Source organism: Eschrichtius robustus, chromosome 14, assembly GCF_028021215.1.
Source record: "Eschrichtius robustus isolate mEscRob2 chromosome 14, mEscRob2.pri, whole genome shotgun sequence".
NCBI lineage: Eukaryota > Metazoa > Chordata > Mammalia > Artiodactyla > Eschrichtiidae > Eschrichtius > Eschrichtius robustus.
Window position 1 is genome coordinate 50,186,211 of NC_090837.1, and position 13,781 is coordinate 50,199,991.

General features: G+C 36.9%; 1 protein-coding gene across 2 annotated transcripts in view; it reads left to right on the plus strand.

Annotated features, from left to right (window-relative positions):
- The first annotated feature begins 373 nt into the window (after positions 1 to 373).
- DTNA (dystrobrevin alpha) overlaps positions 374 to 13,781 on the plus strand; it is a 285,381-nt gene continuing 271,973 nt past the window's right edge. For both annotated transcript variants that reach the window (XM_068563775.1, XM_068563776.1), the window contains exons 1-2: positions 374 to 527; positions 2,068 to 2,240. The gene's annotated coding sequence lies outside the window, so the exon portion shown is untranslated. The remainder of the gene's footprint in view (positions 528 to 2,067; positions 2,241 to 13,781) is intronic.

The following is a 13,781-nucleotide window of genomic DNA, read 5'->3' on the forward strand; positions in this document are numbered from 1 at the left end:
TGGTTTCTGGTAGGAGGTAGGGGGAGGGGATGGCAGTGGGAAAAGCACAGTGAGTCCTCCGGCTGATCTTCAGTTTCCAAGTGTTTCCGCAATAGCCATCAATGAAAGCATCTCCTTTTACCCACGTGGAGACAGGTAAAAATACAGCTGAGTAAATCAGTATTAGATGTAGCAACGGAAGCTCAGTCAGAGCATGGAGGGGGGTTAAGGGGGTGGAGGGGGTGGAGGGAGGGCTTTTGACAGCCTGCCATTGGTGAGCTTACCAAAGGCATCTGCCAGTGGGACTTCAGTGGAATGTGAAACCAAATCATTTTCAAGTTAAAGATAGACACAGTATACACCAGGATCTAGAAGCTGGATTTTAACCTCGTGTCTCTCCCTAGAATTTCAGAGAGTCCTGTTGTGATCTCTGTTGTAATTAGCCATTTGGTTAAGGTTTATTCTTTACATGAATGTGCTAAGAATTCATATATGTTCGGGATGTACTGGAATTAAAAGGATTTAAGAGATCATGTACATACTCTAGGGTAAGTGTAAAGATGTTGCTTCTCTGGGAAGGTTAATGTTGCATTTTTATTTTTATTTGTGTGAATGAAAAAGTGATCAGGGAGATTTTCCAGTGTTGTAACTTTGTTACCTTTCTTGAGATATTTGGCGTTTTACATTTTGTGAAGTAGAAAGAAAGTATTTCAGCTTAGTTTTGAAGATGACCTTGCACTTCTAACTTCAGTTTGGCTTTACCTTTACTTACTTTTCCCTCTATTAACTCCTTAAACACCCTGGATTTCTTGAATTACAACGTCAGTAGTTAAACATGTCACAACACCGACTAAATGTTATTCTGTCCATAATGCCATTGGAGGTGACTGTATTCTTGTGAGATGGAGTTATTTCCCTTGCTTGGCACTATGGCATTTTCTAATTTAAAAAAAGAAAAAAGAAAAAAATAATAAAAGTGGTGGGGGGGAAGTTGGTAGAAAGTGCATAAGAAGCCGTTGGAAGATATTCTGTTTAAAAAAAAAAAAAAGATGAGAAAAATAGGCGATTTTCCATTGAAGAGAACAATTTATTAATAGAAGTTATTTTTTGGTGTTGCCTCATTAATTCCAAGCAGGTTCTCCTCCTCCAAAAAAGCTGATATTTGCTAAGTGAATAGAGGCGTTCTGATTCTACAGAGCTTGAGAGTGGAGGAGGGAGAGAGTTGTCTGATTTGCTGTTGCCTTGCTATGTGCTGAGGATTTCAAAACTTTTTTAGTTAAAAGAAAGAATGACAAACCGTAGTCCTCTTCATGTTTTTGACCATGTATAGGTTTTGTTTCTTGTTTTGTCCAGTGACCTCTCGGCTCTCTTAGAGACAGCTTTTCCAAACTTGCACAGCATTCCTTCTGAATAAATACTGTCCATAATCGTCACAGAGTACATGGTATGAATTGGAGATTCTACTTTATATGGGGAAAATAAATGTGCTGATGTGCTTATTACAGAGCGTGGGGCTGAACAGTTGTTGCACGTAACTGGCCGGGTTTTGTTCTGTCAAATCAACCAGAATCTAATGAACTAAGCTGGCTGAACTAGGTACGAACAATGAATGATAATATGGATCTTTCACTCAACTTTGATCAGAATAAATAATAATACCGCGTTACTCTTCTAAAATGAAAAATGAACATAATGAACATGATACTGATAGAGTCACTTAATTTTACAGTTTTGTTAGATCACGGTTAACCTTCCCTAATATCTATAATTAACCCATTAAGTTGTGAAAGTTGCAGTTAATTTTCACTTCTCTGCAAGCGGATGGCACGTTTGTATATTTTCCCTGGTGACATTGGATGCCGGTCCCCCTTGCTTTACCCGGCTGTGTCCTGCACTGTTGACAAGAGGAGGGAGCCTGGCAGGAATCATAGGTGTCTCCAAGAAATTTGGGAGAGCATGCAACACACACACCAGGACACACACAAACACTTACATGTAAACTTACCTTTTACTTAACTAACATATTTCTGATTGAATTATGCATACAAATAAAATTATATTAGTATGGGGCTTTGTTTTTGTTTTCAGTGTGTCAAAAGAAAACCAAAAAAGGATACAACATTTAAAAGTTCTGAAATGTAAGAATTTTAGACGTACGTGGCCAGATCGCGTTGACAGGAGAAGGGGCCGATGAATATCTCTCTGCTGCTGCGATGTCCCTGCGGACATCATCAAGCTTGGATTTTATTTCTTTGAACATAGTAAGTGTAGTTGTTTTATAATATACATCTGCTAATTCTAATATCTCAAGAGTTACCAAGATTTGTTTCTATTATTATTGCTCCTGTCAGTTCTCAGTCTTGTTTTCTCATTTGCTTGGATATCTTTGACTATCTGCTGGAAATGTATTTTTAAAATTACTTGTAGGGATAAGTTGAGACCTAGTGGTGATGATGGTCTCCTCCAGAGAGGACTTGGGTTTGCTTCTGCCAGGGCCCCTGGATCAGACCAGAATCACCTTAGTCAATGGTGATTAGTCAAGGCACCCCTGTGCAAGGAGCAAGGCTACAAATCTGTGTGAGGAACGGTTGATTTGGGGTTCACCTCTACCCTGAGGGAAGATAGGACCTTTTGAGGTCCCAGGTGAAAGCTGGGTTAGTTTATTAAAGCCCTCACCTGAGGACCATGGGCTTTGATGTTCCACCAACACCCATAAGGCTGCCCAGCATGAAGCTGGTTTCTCAGACCTTTTGTTCCTGATACTCAGATACCCAAGAGCAAAAGCTTTCAAAAATTAGTGTCTTTATCTGAGTTCTGGTCTTCTCTTGAATGTTCCTGTCTTCACCATCTTATTAACTCTTTGCTGTTTTTACATTTTAAATGTTTTTGATTACCTCAATGAGAGTGTTGGTCCAAATGATCTCATTACTGTTACCAGAAATGGAAAGTCACTCTTCTGCTTTTATAGTCGTTTGTTTTAAAGACTCCTCATTCTAGAGAAGGTACCAGGCAGTCTGCTGATATCATTGCTCATTCCAGGTCATTTTTCTGATTTGGGGTTTTGGTTATGGCCTGATCTGTTGAGGCTTTTGTGGAGAACTTGGCAAATGCAAATTTCTGATTGGAAGAATTCATGTGTTCCAACCTGCTTTGAGCTGTGAACAGTACTTAACGGTCCTTTTATTTGCCCCTAGCTGGCCCCTTTTCTTAGTCATCTCTGTAGTCTCTCAAGCCACCCCTACTGCCATCTCTCTCAGCTGTTGACCTTGACTCTTCACACTATCCCTTGGCCTATATCCAGCATCACCACATTTCACAAATTATCGTAAATAAATTCCTTCCTTTCCCTTCTCTCTGCTCTGTTTCAGGTGCTCATTACCTCTCTTGAATATAGTATGGCTCCCAGTTGGTCTCCTGCCTTTAGGCTCCATCCCCAGCACATCTCCCATGCTGGGACCAACACACCCATCTTCTAAAAGTCCTAGACATGAATGGATTCCCCCCCTACTTAAAAATCTCTTGTGGTTCACCATTCCCTTCAAAATGCATTCCTTAGTATGTCTTAGTATGTCAGAAGGCCTCAACCTGTTTCTCTAACATCACCTCCGCTACTTCACTGGTCATCACCATCACTTTAATCACACATCGTTGCTGCCTCCAGAATATTCCATACATGATCATATGTCTGTACTAGTCTACCTACTAGTTTGTTGGAGTTTTTTGCCCGGAATGCTCATTGTTTACCTCCTTTGTGCAAATCCTACTTCTCCTTCAAGGTTGATCTCATAAGTCACTTTCACTGTCCTGGCAGGCACTGTATCTTACTCATTTTTGTATTCTCAGTTACTGACACATAGAAACTATTCAATACATGTTTAAGGAATGAACAAATGACTATTTCGAGGAAGTTTTCCCTCAACAGTTCCTTTCTTACTTTATTCTTTTTCCTTCTAAACATCATTATTCTTTTGACCTTAGACTCCTTGTCTAGAACAGTGATTGATGTCAAGTAGACTCAATTAAAAATGTTTGGTTATTGTTGTTTTGGTAAGGGGGATGTTATCTATTTTCATTTTTGCCAAATGAGACTGTATACCTTGATTGTGGTGACAGAAGAGATGATAGACGTGTAAGTACGATAAATTAGTTGTATGTTATCAAGAAGATTCATAATCAAAAAGAAAGTCATAGAGTTGGAAAACAGACATGTTTCAACAAATCTAGCCCAGAATGCTGAATAGCACAAATGGAAAAAGTCAATGTGACACAACTAAATTAAAATCATCTCATTGCATACACCTGAATCTGAACCATCAGAAAACACTGGATTATTTTCAGATCACAGTGTGTGCTAGAAGGAAAGAAGTTGCTTGTTTATGTGATACGATATTGTGACCCTAAATCTTAAAGTTGGTTAAAATTTTTCCCTAAAAATTTTAAGGCCTTAAAGTGCAGTATTAATCATTTTGCTATGCTAAGTTAAAAAAACTACATTTACTCATTATAAATTGAATATTGTTGGTAGGAGTCAGAGGAGGAGAAAATATAGCTTATTAATTCTAAGGGTGTTTAAACGATTTCATATTCCTCAGATCATTTATAAATTTTTCACACACTTATTGTATGCCTTTAATATGCCAACTCCTGAGATTTAGAAAAGTAAGAAACTTGGTTTCTTTAACCTCCACAAAGACAAAAGCCCTAATATGGATAGGGTCAAAATTTATCTTAAAATTTTTTTGAGTCTAATCAAATGTTCAAAGTCAATATTTAGATGAGAACCCAGATTTCTCCATCACAAAATATGAAAATATAATATTATTGACCTTTTTTTGCTTCATCAATGAAAGAAATTAAGACTAGATCTTGAAAACTGGCAGATTTTAAATTGTAACCTCCAAGTAGCTGAGCTAATTTGTCTTATTAATTTAACAAGTCCCTATCAAGCTCCTACCTTGTGCCTTAACTGTGCTTGTTCTAGACAATGAAATTATTTACTTAGCCCCCTTCACTGGACACTGACACCAGAGTATGTTGTGTTAAAACAATGGGTGTAATTTACAAATTGCTTTATATTATTCTCTCATTTATATTCTTAATTTATTTGTACTAATCTCCACTTGTTAAGAAGTCACTTTGCCTTTCCTCAACAATTTGTGTTTTTCTCTCAGAAAGCTAAGTTTTAAGAGTTTGGGGATTGCTTTTATTCTTAAAAATCTCATATTTAGCAGATATTTTATTATAGAATATCTTAAAGAGACCCAAACAAATTCTAAGAAAAAAAAAGCTAAATAGAAAATGTATCCTTACCGCATAGGAAACTGTGTTGTATCTTAACATAAAATAAAAGTGCATCTATTTGCATAAATAAAGCTGGATTCTGCATTCTTGCAAAATATATATGGCATAAAGATGACTCAGAGACACCCTGAGTCATGAAAGCTTCGTAAAGCTCCATGCATTTTAAAGAGAGCAATAGAGTTATTTTTATTATTTTTCCTTTTTAGTCTCATTTTACTTTTGTACTCCCATTTCTATGTAACGTGGTAGCACACAGATTTATGAGTACTGAAAAAATGAATTCACTGAATTAATCGTAGTTCAAGAATACAGATGCCTTTATTAATTTTATTAAAAGACGTAGGCTAATTTTGAATGAAATTTATCTTCTCATGCATTGAATTTTCTAGCCTTAGATGGTTCATTACTACACATTTGTAGAAACATCTTTACTCATCGAAAGATGTTTTTAACACCTCAGGTAAGTGTAACAATTCTCGTCTAAAATGCATCCAGTGTTTCACACTATTTTGTGGGTAAGAGACATATGTTGTTATTTTCTTTTATATATGATAAAACTAAGATGCACACGTATGAAGTGCTCCGGATATACCAGGCGTGGTTTCCTGAGGTAACGCGCAACCTCTAAATCTCAGTGGCTTATAAAAACCAAGGTTTCCTTCCCACTCATGAAAATTATTCGTCAAGGGTTGGCTAAAGTCCCTACTCCACATTGTTGCTTTTACCAGGAAATGGCCCATGTTCCTTATGCTCACATTTCCTTGGCCAAAGCATGCCATGTGGTCACACCTAACTTCAGTTGGACAAGTAATACAATCCTACCACTTGCCTAAAAAGAGAAAAAGCTGGACTATTTATGAAGCGATCTAATGAATTCCACACTCATGGATGATAGGCAGTCCTAAACCCCCAGCAGACCAAAAGGTCTAGATTTAAACTCTTATATACCAGTGAACAGTTTTTGGTCCATACTTGGTAACACGTAGGCAAGCTACCTGCGGTCTGATGCTAACGTCTCTTGTCAGTTTTTATCCTTTGACTTTGAGCCCCACTGAGAGTTTTTTGGCTCTCTAAATCTTCACCGTTTCTGGAGTGTCTGCGACCTTTCCTGTCACAGCTTCTCTGGTCCCTTGGAGTCCTAGCATTTTACCTGTCCTCACACTTAATCTTTCAGGGAGTTCTGCCCATGGAGAGCTCTGGGAAGGAAAAAGAGCCTCTGATAGGGCAATTTCTATAGAATGTAGAGAGTCAGTGTGCAATGCTAGCACTTTCCCATCTCTAAGAACTGATCATGTGTAGCAGAGAAATGGAGAAAAAGGTAGTTGAATTGAATTCTAATCCCCAGTGCCCACTTCTTCCAGGAGGCAAAAGAAAAGGACTAGGATGAGGGAAAATGCCACAGAGGAATGGTGATCGGTATTACACGTTAGAAATGCATAGTTTTGAATAACATTTGTATCCCTCTGCTACTCTTTTTGCTTTGCATTTAGTTTTAAGCATTAACAAGGTAAAACTGGGGAATTCAGAGATTAATGAGGCACTTAAAAGTTGAAAAAATTATTAAGCCAATATTTTAAGGTCTTTTGGATTTTAATTTAAATCAGCAAATCCAATTTATGTTCTCAGGAGTGATAATTCTAGGAAATGCTATATGGAAGAAAAAGAAAAAAAGAGGAGGATCCTAGGTCAGATGAATTTGGGAAATGCTGTATACCATATTGCTCTCTTGGAGATTTATGTGACCTTTGCATTAAGGGCTCTTAAAGTTTTACGCTAAAGAGACATGCTTGATTTTCTTTAACCGAGTGTTTCTCAAGCTAATTTGAATATATGTATATATATGTATATACACACACATATATATAATTTGAATATATATAAACACATATATCAACATTATTTATATATTAATATATCATTTTTAACACATACTTTAATATACTTGGTAAATTCTGGATAAATCACCCCTAGTTCATTGTATTAATTATTAAAAGTGTGATAGTGGGGTAGCTTATATAATACTTTGAGAACATAAAGCTGAGAATTATAAAGACTTTTAAAAATATCTTTACCTTTGGGTACTTTGCATTCTCTTTATAAACGACATTGATTTTAAACACCAGCAGAAATCAAATCTTAAACTGATAGGGCATCCAATAATATTTGTTTAACTTTATTCAGGCATATCATTTGTGATATAGCCACTTATAAGGAGCCTAGCTGTATTCAGCAGAACCCAGAACTCAAAAGGGATTTGCATTATCTTACCCATTTTATTCAAAACTCTAAAACTGTTATTCCATTTTAGAATATGTTCATACATTAATAATTTATTAGACTCAGTTATCTTTTCTTTATGAAGACCGTGTGGAAAGGAAAGTCATCTTCAACTTCAACATCTGTTTCTTGACTTTTTTTTTTGTTCACCTCCTTTAAATTCAAAATGTTTAAAGCTTAAAAGGGAAAAAGAAACTGTTGGGTTTCAAAAGATGCTCTACTAAATTTATTATCTATAGGAATTTTTCTGTGCAAGAATAAGGGTAATAGACTAACAAGAGCAAAATGTCCATCTTTTTCTTTAGAATGTTTGTTATATTCAGTTAAGTGCTGTGACCACTTAAAATGAACCGATTGTTCCGTGAAGTTTTATACCACCAGCAGCTCTATTCAAAGAAAATCCTAGATATTTGGTTCACTTACAAGTATCGGGGTGTTTAGTTGTGACAGGGAGCCTGTGTCCTTTTATCACCTTGTCCACCCTGGTAATGTTATTCTGCTTTTCATTTATTTGCATCTCCTCCCTCGATTTTAAAAGTATGAGATAAATCAATACATTTTTCAAAAAGAAAATTATACCTTCTTTCTGTTCCATAAAAAGAGAAATCATTCAATCAAAAGTGTAGACAGCATAAATTCTTAGCAAACGTTTTTCCTCCGATTGATTTTTGTTTATATTTTTCCTTGGGGTTATAATAAGATTCAAAAACTGTAATGATGTCAGCAACACCTCTAAAAATCCACTGCAGGAGAAGCTGAAGATCTTTTCTCAGCACTGCAGGGCTGCTCCTTTGGAACTCTGTGAGTAACCACACAGCAGAACCTTACCTTTACCTCGTTTGCCAAATTATGAAGTCAATTAGATCTGCATTCTGAACTTGCTTAGCACCCAAACATTTATAATGCTGTAAATATGCTGTGTAACCATTTGCCATACACCAGAACATAAATCTGAGTTACTTCGATTTACAGTATTGTAATCTCTCCTTAAAAATGACATGAGGGAAGTGTTTAACTTAATGAGGCAGAGGATCCTGGTGTGCAAGTTACATTGTATTTTTCATTGCACAAGGGTAAATTATTGCTTCAGTCTCCTATATGGTACCCCAGTGGCCTCAAAGATACAATGTAGCTTCCAGAAATGCCTGCTTTTGTCTTGGGCAATAACTTACTCCACTAGAGTGTGCTGAGAATTACCCATAACATTTCTTGCAGTAGGCTGAATTTCTTGAAGGTCATTCACAGATACTAACTGAATTTGACTTTTTTTTTTTTTTTTTTTAACATAGCGACATTGACTGACGTGGTAAGTCTGCATACATTAATATACAAAAGGGAAAACGAGCATTTACTTTGTCTAAAACTAGAAAACAAGCAAAAAAATTCTGAGTAAGAGATGAAATTATAGGACATAAAATTTTTTCTTAGCATTTTAACCCTGATGTTGCTAACTTTTTAAATAAATAAACACAGGCCTTTGAAGGGTGGTCCATAAAGATTTAGGACTATAATAATTAAATACGTAGTTACATATTTGCAAAAAAAAAAAAAATCCTAATCCTGTATGGAACACCAAATTTATGAATCTAAATGTGGGGGGAGTTTTTTAAACAAGCTTTACTTTCTAATAAAGTAATATAGGAATTTACTTAAAACAAAGCAAAAACTCCCCTCACCAATCAGTGTTGCAGCATTTGGGTAAATGTTAGAGCTTGTCAATTTTCAAGGCAGAGACGTTATTCCAGGCTTTCTGCCAAACCATTACTGGTAATCAAGAGACGAAGCACGTGAAAGTACTGTGCCTGGCTTAGTTAGATATGCATTTGCTAAAAGAGAAACCAACACATTTCTCATGCAAGCCATCAGAATTACAATTGAGGAACACATGCACACACACACACACACACACACACACGCACGCACGCACACAATGCTTTTATAAGTCTAGGAATATACACATTAAAATACCACTCTGTGCTTAAGGGGAACACAGTAGCAGACACAGCTCATGTTGACTGGGTCCTTTCTTTATCAGTAGAGTGGTTTTAACACCCAGCCACATTTCTCTCAATGGCTGCAATGGGAGGAATTAAATTACTCATATCTGGACAAGATTTGGGATTGCACTACGTACTTAAATTCTAGCAACTATTTAAAATGTCTCATTGATAAATGGGTGGTTTAGGCTGCTATTTTCTGTTTTTTAAATTTTTTTTATTTAAATGATTTGGATAAACATCTGTTTCCCCATAGTGCTAAAAAAACAATTTATGTGATATAATAGTGATGTCAGAAAGTAATCAAAGCAAGCATTTTTTATGAAAGGAAGACTGAAGTGTTTTAAGTTCTTTGGAGGGAGGAATATTGGGTAAATAACTGAGTATTTGCATATATTTTTTTGACCACTGGAGGGCTCTCAGATATTTTTACTTTAATTCTTTAGAAATCAATTGGACATAGCTGTAACTTCAGTAAAACAAATTTAAATCTTGGCACTATAAAGTCTATATAGTCACCTAGCTCTTAAGATGGTACCTGTTCTCAAAAGACAACATAAAAGAGCAATCAGATTTAATTTACTGTGTTCTTTCACTGTTTCACAACAAAATTTCACAACAAATTTACTCTCCCCAAAAGTAAACAAAGCCAAATAAAACAATAAATGCATACTCAAAAGGCAGATGGCCTGGAGCCAGAGTTAGGAATGGTCTGCCATGTATATCAAGTTCTTTGAATTCTCATGTATTTGCATTTACTCAATAATAAATCTTTGTTTCATTATCATAAAAGTATTTTTCTCCAAATTTCCAGGAAGATGCACCATGTTTATCCAATAACTTCTCATCCTCCCAAGTTGCTGCTCGTATCCTTTAGAATTTCCTTTGGTTACAAATCCCTTTTGCTCAGGAAGCATAGGTGTAGGTAGTAAGAATGGCAAGAAATGCAATTAAAATATATCAATCACTCTGGACAGTGATTTTAAAGAAGATAAGAATGGAGGCGGACGAGAGAGGGAATATTGCAACAGTCTGTTCATAAAACATTAGAAGATTTAACTGATTCCATAATGCCAAGGTTAGATGGACCACAAGAGTGGAGGTTCCCATATGTTTTGTAGTTGAATTCTTTAGAAATCTATTTGATAGAGCTGAATATTCTCAAAATGGACATTCTATGCAGAGCACATGCAAAAAAGAGACTACACTTCATAGTTTTCTCATAGTTCTAGGCCTTCTGCAATACTGTGAATACCCACTAGGAGAGATGGGAGAAATGTTTGTCACTGTCACCAGCACTCTTAGCGCAGAGGTGTTCGTCCTGATGGGTCCCTCTTCTATCTTTTCATGACCTCTCGGCTTCTTGTGGACATCTCCCATGCACACTCAGAATTCCGAGTTTTGCTGGCCATTTCTTCAACGGCTCACATAATCCATTTTATCCAACGTCAATAGGTCAGAAGATATAGAATTACACAGCTCAAAGAGGAGAAAAGCAAAAGAGGTAACATTCTGGTACTCAGTGAGGAAGATTATTTCCAGATGGTTCTGCTTGATAAACAGTGAAATGCAAGGGGGAGGATTATAATAACCGTGCTTAATCTGGAAGTGGCTATGATTCCAAATCCCTGTGATTTGAATCTGGAGTGGCTGTGGTGCCAGTTTAGGGGAAACCAGAAAGCTTCCTCGCTCCCTGATGAAGCTACCCAAACATTATGCTCTTTTGACAGATTCAACTACGATTTTAAATCTTATTTAAAAAGCTGTTCTCCTCATTTTATATATCTAAATAACTGGATTGGTTATTTAGTAAATTGGAGACACCTTCATGTCCCCAAGCCTACAGAAATATAGGCAGCCTGAGCCACGACGATGACAAGGTTTTGCTGTCACGATCAGGAGTGGCCTTAATAAGTAGTTCTGCCTTTTACAAATTGCTACCTGGAAGAAAGACTTTACACTAGCAATGCTAAAAATAAAATATACATCCCCTAGTATTCAAATGCATAATTCTCAATAACCCTGCTAGGTCAGTTTCTTCATCTGCTTGAAGTATTTAACACCCTGGAGGACACTTCAGTATGTCTTTCTTTTCTTTTCTTTTTTTTTTTTAAAAACTGGGGATAAGGTTGCCTTTTTTAATTAATTAATTTGTTTATTTATTTTTGGCTGTGTTGGGTCTTCGTTTCTGTACGAGGGCTTTCTCTAGTTGCGGTGAGCGGGGGCCACTCTTCATCGCGGTGCGCGGGCCTGTCACTGTTGTGGCCTCTCCCGTTGCGGAGCACAGGCTCCAGACGCGCAGGCTCAGTAGTTGTGGCTCATGGGCCTAGTTGCTCCGCAGCATGTGGGATCTTCCCAGACCAGGGCTCGAACCCGTGTCCCCTGCATTGGCAGGCAGACTCTCAACCGCTGCGCCACCAGGGAAGCCCCAGTATGTATTTCTAGTCAAATATTCAGATATTTGATGAAAGCATTTCTTGGGGTTTTTTTATGGATTCAGGCAGTATAATGGTGAGACCTAGCCATAAAAATGTCTAAGCCCGAATCGTTTCTTTCATGCTTTAAGGAACTTATAAAATCACAAGAGCAGATTTTGAACGTTTTTTTTTCTTTTGAGAAGAAGTTTATCCATCTCTTTGTGTACTGGAGTTACCCATCTCTGTGTGAGAATATGTCAGGCTTCTTAATTTTTCCATGAGAATATCAACCTGCTGCCTTTTCACCTGCTATTTAAACATATAGATCTTCCTTCAGTCAACCACGTAGAATATCGGCCCTTATAGCAACTATCAAAAGATTTAACCTTGAAATGACTGTGTTAAGTAAGAGTATGCCAAGATATGTTCTCCAAGTGCTATAGTAAGTTGAATCACACACCTAGGCCTCATTTTCTTAACTGTTCTCTTCCCTCTCCATACACATATAATGTCATTACTGAGGAACCGTTCCATTTTGTGCCCTTGAGTCCCGTTCCAGTTTACCATAAGACATGGCACTTTGGGAAAATAAAGAAAGAATGATATTGAACAACTGCAGTAACATTGTGCCAAGTGTTACTTTATATCTTCAGAATAAGGGACTATGCCATACAATTCTCATAGGAATTTGTGCCAGGAAAACATTTATTTCTCAAGATAAACTTGTAAACTTTCTTTACTGTACAAGGAAAATCATATGATCTATCAATTTCCTTTTTTGTTGTGACTGCCCAAGTTACTTCCTGTTTCATAATAACGCTCATCTGTCTCATTGGGGTATCATTCCTGCTTTCCCCACCTGTGATTTCTGACTCAGGTGAGAGATCAGTGCTCCACTGTTTCTCATCATCAAGCAGACAGTAGTATTTGTTGATTTAATATGACTTTGCGCTGTCCTGTATGTTTTTAATAATGAAATACTCCATGTTAAAAATAGGAAGTAAAATTTCAAATCCTCAGGGATGGTGAACAAGACTGCTGAGAATAATGGAATAAATATAAACAGTAACACTTCTTAGGGGCATTTGAAACTCATTTTTTCCAAAGAGCTTGATGATATCCTTTTATCTGTACTCCAGTTTTGCCCAGAGTCTATATTTATTGCTATAAGTCAGGTCACATTGTATTTTACTTAGTTTTATTTTCAGTGAGTTTTCACTTTCTTGGCGTTCGCATCAGAGGACTGTTGACAGAATAGTTAAGCAATAAGGTTATGCTTATTCCTCTGCACACTCCCCTCCCTCTTTGATAATGAATTTTCTAATATTATACTGGGTCCAGAGAAGCTCAACTCTGGATTGAGTCACCAAATTTTAGAGCTGAGAGTAGGCTTAGACATCATTTAGTGACTCGTACAACCTGTTAGTTTGACAGAAGATGAAAGCACAGAGAGATCAGCTTTGTCCAAGAACACAAGGACCAAGAGTAGCATCCATTCCAGTTCTGTTCTCTTACATCTTAGGGCCTTTTAAAAGTTCATGGCAGCCATTCTTTGGCCCTTACAATAATGATTTGCCCACCTCAATTACTTTCTTTTATGGAGGTCATCCTGCTTTACAATATTTGTAGGCAATATCATGAAATTGTTTTTGATAAGGAAAAACTAGGGATAGAAGGATTAAAAATTGGTCTGTAAAGCATTTTAAGTCAATGGTGACTATAAATCACTGTTTTAGGCAAACACAGTATCGGATAATTCTCTACACACAGAGCAGGCAAATGGAAGCATGCCCTTCAAAGGCTGGAGCAG